Here is a 13,722-nt window from a genome sequence, read left to right on the forward strand (position 1 = left end):
TAAAAGGCTCCAACAGACTGTCTGATCACCACCTCTCCCTAACCACGTATCAGACTGGAAAACAAAAAGGAGGTCGCCTTGCCTCCCTCCTCAGCTTCGCCCTGTGGGTGACACAGCCCTGCTTCTCTGCGGGTTTCCATGTCTCCCGCCTCCTCGGCGTGCTCCCGTGAAGCCGGGATGCTCAGGACCGTGCGATACACGTCCACCCAGGCGATGGGCTTGCTGGGAAAGGCTGAGCAGGGCTGAGCTAACCCTGGTTGAGGAGCCGGCTGCCCTGGGGATGCACGATTTGCAGAGGGTATGAAGCTACCCGGGAGATGAAATAGCCAAGCTGGGTGTGCAAGGTGGCCACAGGCTGGGTGACGCGATGGCAGGTGAAGTTCGGCATGGGCGAAGCGGAGCCCCGCTCGCAGGAGGAGCAGCCCCGGGGTGTTGGCCCCTGCCCCGGCACTGCAGGAGGGGGTGAAGAGGCAGGTTGTGGGCTGCTCCGTGCCTCCCCGTGGGCCGGCTCCGGCTGGGGCAGGGTGCCGAGCTGCAGGGAAGGTGCCTCAGCAGCCACCTCCCTGGAAGCCGACGCCTGCCACGCGGCCATGGCTCTCCCACCGCCCTCCCAGGCAGTAATCAGGGCATAGCGACAGAAGCCGGCCTTCGAGACACCCACCCTTGCTCCTTGACCCCACCCACCTGGCCGACAAACCAGCCTCTAAGCACTGAGATCGCCCTTTGCAAACCATCCCAGCAGCAATCCCACAGCTGATGGCCTCGTGTTTCAAGAGCTTGGTTTTCCTTTTCCAAGCAGCGATCTCCCTGCCCTCCCCTTAAAAGGACGCTATCTATTTCTCACACTTCTCAGCATCCGCTGAAGAAAATCACGTTGGGTGAACTCAGACGCTGTAGGTGCTTTTCAAACTGCGCAGCTCAGGCGGTGGCTGGGGGCTCTGCGGCGCGCAGCAGCTCAGACGCACGGGTGCCTTTCTGCAGGCAGCTCTGCTCCGTCCCGTCACACCCGGCTGCGTGTTCCCTGCTGGCACCGCTCGAAACCAGACCCACTTTTCCTAAATTGGAAAAAGTACTAATTAAAAATATTCTGGGTGGTCTGCTTTGGGCGTTGGACTGGTTTCGCTGCCGCTTCCCTCTCTCCCACGTTTTCTCCCCTCTTGCCTTTCCCAGCACCTACAGCCGTCCCCGCAGGGGGTTTCCACGGCGGCGGGCCCTGGTGCCTGAGGGTGGCGAAGCCCCCCTGGCTGCCCCCAGCTCAGGCACCCGGCAGGTGTTTCCCTTCATTTCCTGGGGCTGTGTTGCACCCTTCTCCTGCACGCAGAGCTCCGGCTGCCTCGCAGCACAAGCCAGGGCAGGGCACAGGTACAGGGACACGGAGGTGTCGCGAGCCCCAGAAATGAATGCAGCTTTCAAGAGACAGACGTCCAGCAATGACATGAAGCAACTGTTTCCTTATACTACTTCTTTCTCTACGAATAATGCCAGTTTGCAGTTTTGGCAGAAAGCATAAAGCTATTATTACATTTCACATGCCAGATGTGGCAGGTAAGTGTCTGGTCCTCTGTCCTCACTGGCAGTATTCGAGTGCTTATGCAAAGCGGTGGGTAGTGCAATCACTCTCCATGCTGCATGCAGGTTTTGGCCTCCCACACATGATGCCTAATGCAACATCTCCTCCTTGCACCTAGAACAATGTCATAAGTACGATCTGAAGCCTATTTTGCAGTTGCTTCTGCACTGTGAATTGCTGAATTAACTTCCATGCGGTTTTGCACAGAAAGTCCGATCCTGCGTGGCTTTAAATTCCAGATTCAGCCCTGAAGCCTCCCCGCAAGCTGGAGGCACCGTGAGACAGAGAGCCCTGGAAGAAGGGAAGATGCAAACGAAGTGCCTCCCCACAAGCTCTGCCAGTGTCGATGCTGGGGTACGAGCAATGCTTCTTCATCCTCCCCCTCAGCGTGGAAAACACTCTGTTGTACAGTAGGTGCAACTCCATGTCAGGGTAAAAAGCCTGTTTAAAGGTATACTATGCCCTGGCCATCTAGTAACCTAATTAATGTTTGTCCCCAGGAGCAATGCTCGTCTTACTGTCAAAACTCTGCCAACAGGACAACGGGTGCACGGTCAACCCGCGCACTCGGTGCTGCCGTTTCCTCTCTCCCTCGAAACACAGCGCAAGAAGCTGGGCTCGGGTGCCTCGGCGTGCAGTGGCTATTCCCACTCGAAGCTCTCCAGTGAAGACCACTATGGGAGCTGAGTCCCTCGAAAGCCCCATGAGTCAAACTTCTCCCAAGAGCCACCAAAGTATGCAGTCATGGGCTGGAGAGCCACCCTTCCCAAAGCCTTTCCACTCCTTCCCAGGGTGGGAAACCAGGGACAAGCCAGCAGTCTGAGTGCTTGGGGCCGACCTGCCAGTGTCTCCAACATTTGGACCCTCGCTCCTGTCCGCCACAAGCCCAGCCTTAATTTTGAAAGCAAACCTCTGCCAGGGACCACCAGACCTGCTGGAAGGGCAGCGATCTCACTCCAACACCCAGCACAAGAACAAGCTGCCTACGGACAGCAAAGGGCAAGGCGCTCCCAAGGAAAACCACAGCGACAGGCTTAAAACTCCACTGTGAGAGCACGGTGCCAGCACGGGGGCAGAGCCTGCTTGGGACCGTCCCCAGCTCCCTCCTGCTGCTGCTGGGCTGGCCATGGACCTGCTTGCTTTGGAAATGGAGCTGGGTCTCCTGTGGAGGAGTGGTCCATGGGGTGACCAGAGGCTCAGAGAAGCCTGTCCTCCTGCTAGTTTGTTGGATATCAGCTCTCAGAGACACACGGCTTCACTTCTTGGGTTTTCTTTTCACCAGTCCCAGGAGCTGGCCTTCAGCACTTAGCACATCTTCCAGGTAAAAATCCAGGAGCCAGACTGTCTTTCCTAGGAGGAGGGCCAAGGCATCTAAAGACAGCCTCTAACCTACTGTTTCACAGACTCCTCACGTGTCTAAGGGATGCCTCCTGAGGCTATTGCCTTGAACTCTACAAAATAACTCTTGGACTGTATAATTTAATACTACGTCATATGGCAGAGGCCCATCGGATGGTCAAGGAGCACAATACAAAAAATATTCAGCTAAAAATACCGGTTTCCCCACTGTATCAGCACAGCAAGGAGTTTTGCAAATGTCTGATATCGGGACTGGTTTGTATTGCAAATGCCCCTGTCTAATCGACAGCTCCGTATTAAATAACACATCATCCTATCATGACATTTTGCTTTGCCAGGAGAGCACAATATTTATACACACATGCCCACGGTACTGCATTTCTGACAGAATACTGTATTAATGACAAGTTGCAAGTTTGGTAACACAAGTTAGAAGAAGTTTTAAACCTGCTGGCTCCGGGGAAGTAAGACGAGCTTGTTTAGACAAAGAAAAACTGCAACAGCAGACAAAGTCATCGCATGCAGTTTGAGTGAATATTCATCTTCAAAACTGTTAACAGCTTTGCAGTCAGAAGCCGGAAAGCTGCTGTAATATTTTCTCAATATTTTCTCAATGCTATTTTTTGAGTAGCTTTGCTTTCACGATGCGAGCAGCTCTTCACTCACGGCTCAGCCCATCTCCTGCCGATGGCACTTGCTTAAGCACAAAGCCAGGAGATATCTCCACAGCCAATGTGCTGGTGGCTACCCCGCGGAGAGCCACGCTTCTGCTTCTCACAGCGGGAGACAACAAAGTGGAAAGCGCTCCAGCCTTTTTTGGAGTGACCTTGATGTGCAACTCCCCTCCCGCTCTGAGCTCTGCATCCGTCCCTCTCACGCCACATCAAAACCTCTGCAGCAGTTTCGGGTCGTGTCTCATGCAGCAGCATCTCCTCCTCTGTCCTCCTCTCCGTGGTTGCTGCGTTTGATGCATCCACAGGGAGAGCTCATGCTCCAGCCAAGTGCTGGAAGGGCTGGAAATACCCAGGGAAATGGGCCTGAGCTGACCCAGGGCTCTGCTCAGGCCCAGGTCGCAGCAGCAATGCTACGGGTTTGCCTAGGACAGGCTGGAGCATCTCACTCTTCCCCGCCCTGAATTAGTTTGAACATTTTACAGGCAATTTTCTAACGAGATGTTGTCCACACTACCAACCCGCCCCCACCCCTGCACATAATCAAAATATTTTGATAACCGAAAAATGTCAGGCAACACAGTAAATTTTGCAGTAAATAAATAGAGCAAATAACTGCAACGACAAGGAGGGGAGCTGGTGCCTCTGCAGAAGGTTTCCATCCTTGAGCAACAAAAAAGTCCTTTAAAATTACTGTTTTGACAAAAATAGTCATTCTTCTACAAAAATAATCCCCTCCTCTAGTGGAGAAGGGAGGCTGGTGGCAGGGAATCTCGTGCTGCTGGTTCGTACCTCTCTGCTTTGGAGGGCCAGTGCCCTCTCCACAGCCCAGCACAGCCCCACAGCCCAGCCGCGCGTTGGCCCAGCAAAGGCCAAGCCGCTCTTCGCAGCAGACGAGCCGCTATTCGATGAGCTGCCTGGCAAACGAGCCCTCAGCGAGATACTAAACACATACCAAATATGTGTGACAAATTGCAATGACAAGGTTGCGCTGGCAGGCTGGATGGCGGGTAACGAAATCCGTGTCCAGACAGTGCTATGCTCCGGGCGCTCTTTGAGCCAAGAGAAGGCAGGAGATGCTGCCAAAAACCCGTCGGCGCGACCACCACACCCATTTTCCACACTGGAGCGAGTGGCGGATGCCGCTACAAACACTGAGGGTGCCCGGAAAGGCAAGGCTGGGACTTCCAGGCCACGCACCAAGCCAGGGGTGAATTGCAAAATGCGCAAGGTCAGGTGAAGGAGAGCCACAAAGAAACCAAGCACAAATTCAACCCTTCGGTCTGGTTGCAAGGGACTGAAACTCCGGGGGAAGGAGCAGTGCAGAAGCCAGAGCTCGAGATGGGCAGTTTACTGCGCCGCGTGGGGTAATGTGATAAATAAAAGGCACAGCTCCCTGTTCCACACACGGGGAACCACGAGGTCCTGTGGCCGTGTACAACCCTGCTTGCTCCTCGCCATCTCCCCGGGCACCCTGGGCTGCCCACCCACGCTCCCTGAGCCCCACGCAGCCCCCGCAGGCACAGGGACCCCCTTTTCCACACCAAGCCCCAGCGCTGGGGTCTGGTTTGGGGCTGGCCAGGCACTCGCCCAGAAGCAGCCGCAGTTTATTAGCCCAGTAGCTGTGGAAGGTTTCCAGGCTGGGCAGGATGCTGCGGCAGCGAGCTGGGAGGGAGCGGGGTCCGCACAAGGCTCCCGCTACAACAGGAAAGCAAGGGCAGCGTGGGCAGCTCAAGCCCCCCACTTTTGAAGAGCCATCACTCTTCAGCCATTTGTCCCCTCCGATGTCCTCTGTCCCACCGACAGCACCTAACCTCCAAGCTTTTTCCTTTCTTCTCCTTCCGCTCGTGGACAGCAAAGGTGAGCCCGGCCTTTGGGCTGGCGCTGGAGAAACAGAATTGGGTCTCTCCGCAGAAAGCTTCTTCCCTTCACCACGAACCTGCAGTGCAGAAGGGGTGGCCACGGCTCGTTCGTGCTGCAGGGAGCAGGAGCATTGCAGCAGGCCATGTTCAACACGTGCGGCGCAGGGGAGTTTATTGTTTTCACCAGTTCCATAGCTGCCACCTCTGCAAAGGCATCGCATTTTGACCGTTTGACAAGCTCCGACCCGGCTGGGTGCCTGTAAACCGCCGGCGAGGGAAAGCCAGCTCGCCCCCGTCTCCGGAGCGAAGCGGCGATGCCCCGAGAGCCGGCGGCCCCGGCAGCTGTGCCCGCGGGAGGGCAGCGGGGGGAAAGCGGCAAACAGCTTTGCCAGGGGTATTTTGGGCTTTCTGCTTTCAGCCCGAGCGATCTGCGGGGCGCATCTCTGCTTGAAGGCGGCCGCTGTAAAGCGTCCATCTGCAAAAATACCCCAGCAAACACAACCCCTCGCCCTCCCCCCGGGCTTCTGCGAGCAGCGCTCATTCCTTGCTTTCGCTGTAGATCCGGCACGCCGAGTCCTTTCTCCCCAAGAGTATTCTCCCTTTACAAAGCAAGATCATAAAGCAGTGACATAATCCAAGCTTGGCAAACACTTTTGCTGATGTTAAGCCAGTGCCTTTTGTGGTTCTCACTGCTGCTTTTGAGTCCACGATATAGATGGCGCAACCGGCCGATTAAATGTGCAGGAGCCTCCCAAGATACCATTTCATTTGAAAACTTAACATTTATATTTGACATTCCAATAAGTGTGGGGCTTTTTTTTTTTTTTTTTTTTAATTAGTTCTCACAAGGGTGCGGGTCAGACGCAGCTACACAATGAAGTGCTCCATAAAATAGGTATGATTCAAACTGGTGACTCCCGGCCAGACTTCCTAACCCATCTACCTTGCATCGGAGCCTCGAAGCCAAATTAATTAGAGGCCACCCACAAGCAGATGCGCGAGGTGTAGGTGAATCTCTTCACCCATTCATTCCCCGCCGCGTCTTCCGAGATCTCGACCTACACGCTGAGGGTGAGTGGGAGGGCTTTGGTGCTAAATAAATGACTTGATTCCTTTCGTTTTGACACCAAAATGCAGTCAGCCAGGGAGGCCAAGTAGTAAACAATAGCAGTAACACAAAAGAAAAGAAAAAAAAAGACTCAGGACAAAAAAAAAAGCATATATGATGCCTCAGTGAAGAGGTGTGATTGTTGGCAAAACTTGTCCTGTCTGAGTTTATGGGATGTACAGAGTCTTTTTATTAGGGATACTTTTTGCTATTAGCGTAATAAAAAAAGGACCAATTGTTTCTGCCATCTGAGAAAACTCTTGGTGGAACAGGCAGAAATCCAGGAATAATTAAGAAAATAATAGTGCACACCCAACAAGAAAAACATTATTTGTTTAAAGACAAAGTCCCTCCAGAATACTCGGTAGTGCTTGCGTTTCTTTCAAAAGGGGGGGAAAACCCTTCTAAATGAGAAGCAGCGGCCATCAGCTAGTTTCTAAGATCTCGAGTGGAAAAAGCGCCGTGCTGTAATACCCTTCCAGTGGTAAGGCTTCTTCCGTTTTCGCTGCTCTTATCAGCCTGTGCAAGTTGCAAAATAATAGTGTTTTGCCCTTACATGTTTCCATCAAAGGATCAGAAGTGCTTCACAAAGCATAATTTATTCAGCTTCACTGCTCACCTGTGAGAACAGAGCAATTATTTAGCAACAGGCTTTGGTTTTTTTGCTGTTTGGGGCGGGGGGCAGAAGCAAAAACTGCGACAGGAAGATTACGAACCCACCAAGCCAACGAGGGACTTCACAGCTTTGCCCGTTCCGTGGCAAACCTGGACGTTTCTGACCTCCAGACCCGGGTTGTCCCTTCGGAAGGGGCTGCTTTGCCCCGGCACCGCTTCTCCCCAGGCCGCAGCTCGCCAGGCTTCCCACCGGCACAAACCACCGTCCTCCCAAGCTCGGACTCTTCAGAGTCTTCAGAGAAAAAAAAAACCTAACGTGACAGGCAAGCGCGTCGTGGTGCCATCCCGCAGCCGGGACGCGCGATGCGGGGCCCGGAATCCCGCTCCGAGCTGCGCCGGCCGCGCAGGGGAACAGGGCCGGGAAGGCGTCCGGAGCCCACGGGTCGGGGCGAGGCTGCGAACCCGCGCTTGCGGGGACCTCCAGCATCCCAGTACCGGCAGGGACACGGACGGCAAACGTCGCTCTGACACCGCGTCCGTGTGCGGGCCGAAGGACGCGGGGAATGACAAGACACCGACTTTCCAGGGCTTTCCTTTTGACCAGGGCTGAGAAAGCATCACCCACCCCCCCGGACAGTTTATGTGAGGCTGTAAACGACGGAGCGGAGAGGCAGCGCGGCTCGCACGGAGGGCGAGGCGAGGTCACCCCTCAGTCCCGCGCACTTCTTATGACTTTTCTTTATTTTTTCCCCCCATTTTCTGGGAGAACTCCCCCTGGAGCTTTCTTCTGCCGAGCCCCGGCTCCCGGGGCAGGTGAACCCCCGCCCCCCCCCGTCCCCGGGCCCGGCGCGGCCCCCCCGCGGCAGCCGGCCTCCCGCCCACGGGGGACGCGCCGCTCCCCCCGCCCCTCCCCACCCCGCCCGCTCCCGGGGCTCCCCCCGCCCCGCCCCGCCCCGGCGGGCGGTGCCGCCACCGCCCCCGCTCCCAGCAGCCCTTGCAACCGCCTACAATGAAATTTGCGAAGTTTTTTCGGTTTCGGCGCCATTTTCGAGTGGACTCGGAGGTGAGGAGGGAAGGAGGGAGGGTAGGAGGGCAGGGCGGCGGGGCCGGGGCGCAGCGGGGGGCCGACCGCCGCCGCCGCCCTCCCCTCTCCTCTCCCCCCCCGCGGGCGGGATGGTTCGGCCCGGCTCGGCTCGGCTCTGCGGGGGGGGCGGCGGCGGGACGGGGCGCGCTCCGCGGCGGGAGGGGGGGGGGGCACGGCGCGGCCCCCTCCCGCCGCCTCCCCCGCACCGCCATGGGCGGGGTCGCGCCGCTCCCTTGGGGGGAAAGGGGGGGAATACGGGCGCGGGAGAAACTTTGGGAGGGAAAAGGGGAAAAAAGCCGTAAAAAAACTTTTTCTTGGTGGGGGGGGTGGGGGTGGGGAGCGCGGCGGCACCAACAGCGCCCCCCGCCCGCCCGCGCGGCGCCGCACAAAGGCGGCCCCGGGGGGGGGGGGGGGGGGGGGGGGCGGCGGCCCGTGACGCAACGACGGTGACAGCGCGAGCGACCGGGACCGGAGCGGGGCGGTGCCCCCCCCCCGCTGCCGCCGGACCGTTAGGGCGGGAGCGGCGCGCGCGGCCGTTCCCACGTGGATGCCCCACGACCCTCTCCGCCACGCTTTTTTTTTTTAAATTCCTAATTTTTTTATAATTAATTAATTTTTTTTTCCTTCGTTTTGCCCGTTTCCCTCTTTTTTTCCCAAAGAAATCCCGCTGGGAGCCGGCCCCGCTCCGCTCTGGCGCCGGGCCCACGCGCCCCCGCCCCCCCCCGCGCTCGCCCCCGGCTCCCGCGCGCGGTAAAAATAAAAAAATTGAATAATAAAAAATAAATTACCTGTATAACCAATTCGGCGCAATGATTTAAAATATTAATTAAAAAAAAAAACCACCAAAATTGGCCCGCAGCTTTTGCTGCTCATCACCCCCTTGCTTTGCACAGGGAATTTGAATGTCCGGGCTGCGCTGCGCCGCCGTGATGGGAGCGCCGCGCCCCCGGCTTTTCCCTAAACGCAGGGGTTTTTTTCCCCTCGTGTGCGTCAGGTCCGTAAAGACAATTTCTGGGCGTGGAGGGAGTGGGTTTTCCCAGGTTTGAACACAAACTCTGCCAAAAAAACGAAATAAGGCGTGCGCTGCGGGCGTGTGTAGGTGAGGGACCCTCTGCCGAGCTTCATCGTCTGCTGCTCCCAGGAGATCCGCAGGACTCGCCGTCAGCTGCGAAAGTCTGCGTTCTGTTAATCCACTTCGGTGGGAAACGCAGTAAAACCGGGCTGCGAACGCAACAAACGTTCATGAAATGTAAGAGGGAAGCTTGAAGCAACGCTGCGGGTGGACTGACCCAAATATAAAACAGAAGGAAAAAGAAAAAATGATTACTACGTGCTCGTTATGGTGTGAATTAATGTTCATCTGACCAAAAAAAAAAAACCCGTGGGTTTTTGGTTTTTTTTTGTTTTGTTCTTAACAAATAAACTTTATAGGAGCCGGGCTTCCCGATCAGTCCCTTGTTGTTTAAAACTGGGTGAGATGACAATGCGGAAAAAGTGGAAGTCGTGAGAAGCGTCGTACCTACCTTCTCCTCAGCGGTCCTGAGAAAGAAACCTGCGGATCCTGGAATTTTCCCAAGCGTTTCCCTGGTTTTCTGGAGCACTGTAAGTTGCAGCCTTACCCCGCAGGCCCTCGCCAGCACCGGCAGCTCTCCCTCGTGCTAACGGCCCCGTCGCGATAAACGTGCTCCGTCCCGCCGGTTACGACGGCGGGGCCGAGTTTCCGATCGAGCGAAGCCAACGAATTAATTTTTTGCGTTAATTGGGTTGGCGCGTCGTGGCCGCCACTCGGTTTGGGGAGCTCTGCCCCGCCGAAGGGCGCGTTGGCGTTGGGTGGTTTGCCTTTTTCTGGGTAGATTGACGAGGGGAAAAAACTACTTTTAGTGAAGCGTATGAGAAATCAGCTGCGCTGCTACGGCTTCGAGACGCAAACGGGGAGAAAAACCTGTTTTATGCGCTTATTTTGTGCCGCCCAGGAGGAAGCCGTAGCCGGCTGCAGCGCGCGTGGCGGCAGTTTCCGCGCGACGCGTGTGCGGCGGGGAGGTGGAAGCGGCGTGGCCGCGCTCTGCGACCGCCGTTCCCCCGCGCGCGGCCCGCGCTCGGCCGCAGGGAGTGGAGTGGCTGGAGCCCGTCGGTGGCTGGTGGTCGAGCACGCGTCCCACTCCAGCTGCGAGCCACATCTGTAAACGCTAATACGTGACTTTTGTTTAAATTTCGTTGTTCAAAGGGAGGGATGAATGAAAGTGGTGGTGGGATTTTTTTATTTTTTTTTTTTTTTTTCCTCTTTTTTCCCCCCGCCTCCCCCGACCCGGGCAGATGTGAAGTGTTTCGGTGGTGCTGCTCGCCCCCTTGTTTTCGTTTTGTTGCCGCGGTTGTGTCTTGCTAATTAATGTCTGGGACCTTCAGCTGTAACGAGATGATTTATTTTAGTCTTTTTCTAAAATAGTAAATGTCTTTTTTGTTGTTGTTTTTTATTCTTCATTCAAATGAGAACAATGACTTCAGGATTTGTTTGTGCATGTCTCCTGGAAAACTGTTCGATAGCAGAGTTGTGTTGTTTTTTTTTCCTGTACTTTATTAAGCATTTCATATATATATATGTGGGGGTTTTTTTGTGGTTTTTTTTTTTAACTTGTCTTTGAGCTTACCTCGCCCTGTAGCGTGCGAGTCAGTGAAGGCTCTCTATGCAAATCTGTCCTGTCATGGGCTCGTATATTTATTTCCTTTCCTTTCCCATGGCGCTCTTTCTCACTTTTTTTTTTCTCTCTCTTTTTTTTTCCTCCTGGTTCCAGTGTCGGTGAGGAGGGACTGGGCTGTGTTTTAAGGCAGCCCCCTATCTTAGGGCGAATTTCTTTGGGTTTGCGGCTGTGTTTGGGCTTGGGGCAAGGGGGGTGTTTTTTACTTAATTGCCCAATATGCTTTGGCAAGCAGAAGCTGCATTGTTTTGAGAACTACGCTGATGGATTTCTGCGTGTTCCGATTCCCCAGTTACTTGGGGGATTTAATTAAACCCCCGTAGGTGGCCGGCTGACGCGGGTGACAGGTAGGAGTCTCGGTTTCTAGAAGCAGCTGGTGCACGCACCGCGGGCGCGGAGCTTGTGGTGGCAGAAGACCTGTCGCGATTGCCTTTGCAGCGAGGTGGAGCTTTTGGGGCAGTTCTCTGGCTTTTGGGGGGGGGGGGGAGCCAGTTCCCAGCCGTGGGGGGAGGGGGCTGCTTGAGGCTGGAGGTGCTCCTGGGGTGCTGCCTCCCCCCAGCAGCGAGGGTCTGAGTGCCCAACAGTGCCACCAAAACCAAACTCCAGCCCTTCTGCATCTTACCTGCCTGTCCTGAGCGTGGTTCATTGCCCGAATCGTCAGAAATAAGATGCTTCCCTTGCTTTTGGTCTGCCAGGACCGACGGCTTGCGCTTGCTGCTGCTGTTTCGACCCCCTCAGGGAGGGGAGGTGGGCTCGCTGCCAGCCACGGCAGTGCCCGGCGCCTTTCCTCTGTGGTCTCAGAGCTGCCGCAGGTTTTGGGCGGCGGGAGCCGTGTCGTCCCTCCTCGCCGTCCAGCGCCTGGGTTACGCTTCGGGGTTACCAGGGTGCCCCTGCCCAGAGCTGCGCTGCTGGCGGCAGCGGTGCCGGTAGCCCCGGCCGTGGGAGTGGGGAGGACTGGGAGAGGTGGGCTGCAATCGCTGCCTTGGTGCTGCCTCATAGTCTGCCCTGTTTGGAGGTGAAAACTTGGTATTATTCCCCCCCACCTCCAATTTTAAAAACATTTGCACCCGTCCGAGCCGTGGTGGTCCGCGCATGCCCGGGGAGGGGACGGCTCTGTGGCTGCGTGCCGTCCCCGGTGCCCTGTCCCGCAAACCCCTCCGCCTGTTGCTTTCCAGATCCCATCGAAACAGCGACGGCCCCGTGTGTCCAGGGAGGGTCCGCACGGAGGGAGACCACGTGCCCGCATGCGGAGGTGAGTTGGGAAGGTAAGACCTGCTCCGAAACACCGGCCTGTGGCTCCGGAGTCCCCCTGGATCGATGCGGGTTCCCCTGGGGCAGCTGCCCCTTCTTGGGCACGGCAGGTAACGCCCGGGAGAGGCCGAGGTGAACTCGAATCGTCCTGCTCAGCCGCCGGCTTTCTGACTTGACGTTTAGCATCCGAAGCACAAGCTGAGTCTGAAAGAAGCTAAACTGTGAGATGGGATGGTTCAAACAGAGAGCTTCCTACTGCTGGAAACAGTTATGCACTCATGTCAGAAACACACGTGTTTTCTCAGATACGTGTTTCACTGCCTGTCCCAGATCTCCACGCCCCCAATACTTGGTGTGAATGTTGATTTTCAACATATTCTCTTCATAGAGAATAGGCTGGTGGAGGTGTGTTGAGCCCACGCTTTGGAAGGCCCTCCTTGCTGAAGAGAGCTCTCGCCCACCTTGTCGAACTGGGCTAAAGACTTGTTTGTTTATATATATATATATATATATATATATATATATATATAAAACACATTAATTAAAACATGAACCTCAAACACAATCAAAATGGATTCTAGAGCTGAGCTTGTTTGCTGTTGCCTTTTTTTTTTGGAGTCACTTGAAGAGATGAAAGAAATGAGTGCACAGGTACAGTCACGTAAAATGTTATTACAGAAGGGTAAAATTACGTGGGGGGTTGTATTGTTGTACCCTGTGCAGGTTTAACTCTCTCTGGGTACTTGTTGGCTTTGTCGTAAGCACTGGTTGCTCGTTAGAGAGTTGGACCTGGTGCCGTCGGCATTGAGGACACTGAAGTGAAAAAATACTGCTTTTTTGTTGGCAAATATCTGAGCTTTCGAAATCCCTATTTTGAAGTTTGCTGAGCAGGCAGGGGACAGCCTGGAGCTCGGCTGAGTGGTGGGCTCGGCGCGAGGGGACGGCACAAGCGTTTGAACTAACGGTGCCATTTCTGACATGGTTCGGGTTTTTTGTGACGCTGCTTTTGAAGTGAATGAATTGAAGGAAGTTGTCACATAGCTGGAGAGAGGAAAAAAAAAAACAAAGTCGAAAGGAAACACCAAAAATGTCGGGCTGTCTGCACGGCTCCTGTCCGGCCCTCGCGGGCAGCGTGTAAGTGTGGCTGGCAGCGGCGTGCGGCGGGGCTGCAGCCGCCTGGCTGCCCCGAGCTGGTGTGTTCTGCTCTGGCACAGGCTGAGGAGGCGATGGAGTTCTGGGACATCTTTAATTTCTGGTCACGTAAGGTTCATCCATTAAAACAGCAAATTAACATAATCTGGTCTTTTTTTTTAAAAAAAAAAAAAAAAAAGGATTTTTTTAGATTTCTCAAAAGTCAAACCAAGCTGAATAAAAATACCTTAAGAAAACTTAACAGGTTTGAACTGTTGGAATCTGGATTTATTTATCCAAACTATTAACATTGCGACTCCTGGAGAATCCTTGATGTTCAGCAGCCCCTAAGAGGAAAGTACAAGGTAACGTTTCCCC

The 13,722-nt window shown here is 55.0% G+C and overlaps 1 long non-coding RNA gene across 1 annotated transcript; it reads left to right on the forward strand.

Annotated features, from left to right (window-relative positions):
• Positions 1–8,183: 8,183 nt before the first annotated feature.
• On the forward strand, positions 8,184–13,508 carry LOC142363114 (uncharacterized). Its single transcript, XR_012765502.1, has 3 exons — positions 8,184–8,248; positions 9,701–9,871; positions 12,138–13,508. It is a non-coding gene; the product is annotated as an uncharacterized LOC142363114 (long non-coding RNA).
• The last annotated feature ends 214 nt before the right edge of the window (positions 13,509–13,722 follow it).

The sequence above is a fragment of the Opisthocomus hoazin genome, chromosome 14 (assembly GCF_030867145.1).
Source record: "Opisthocomus hoazin isolate bOpiHoa1 chromosome 14, bOpiHoa1.hap1, whole genome shotgun sequence".
Classification (NCBI taxonomy): Eukaryota; Metazoa; Chordata; class Aves; order Opisthocomiformes; family Opisthocomidae; genus Opisthocomus; species Opisthocomus hoazin.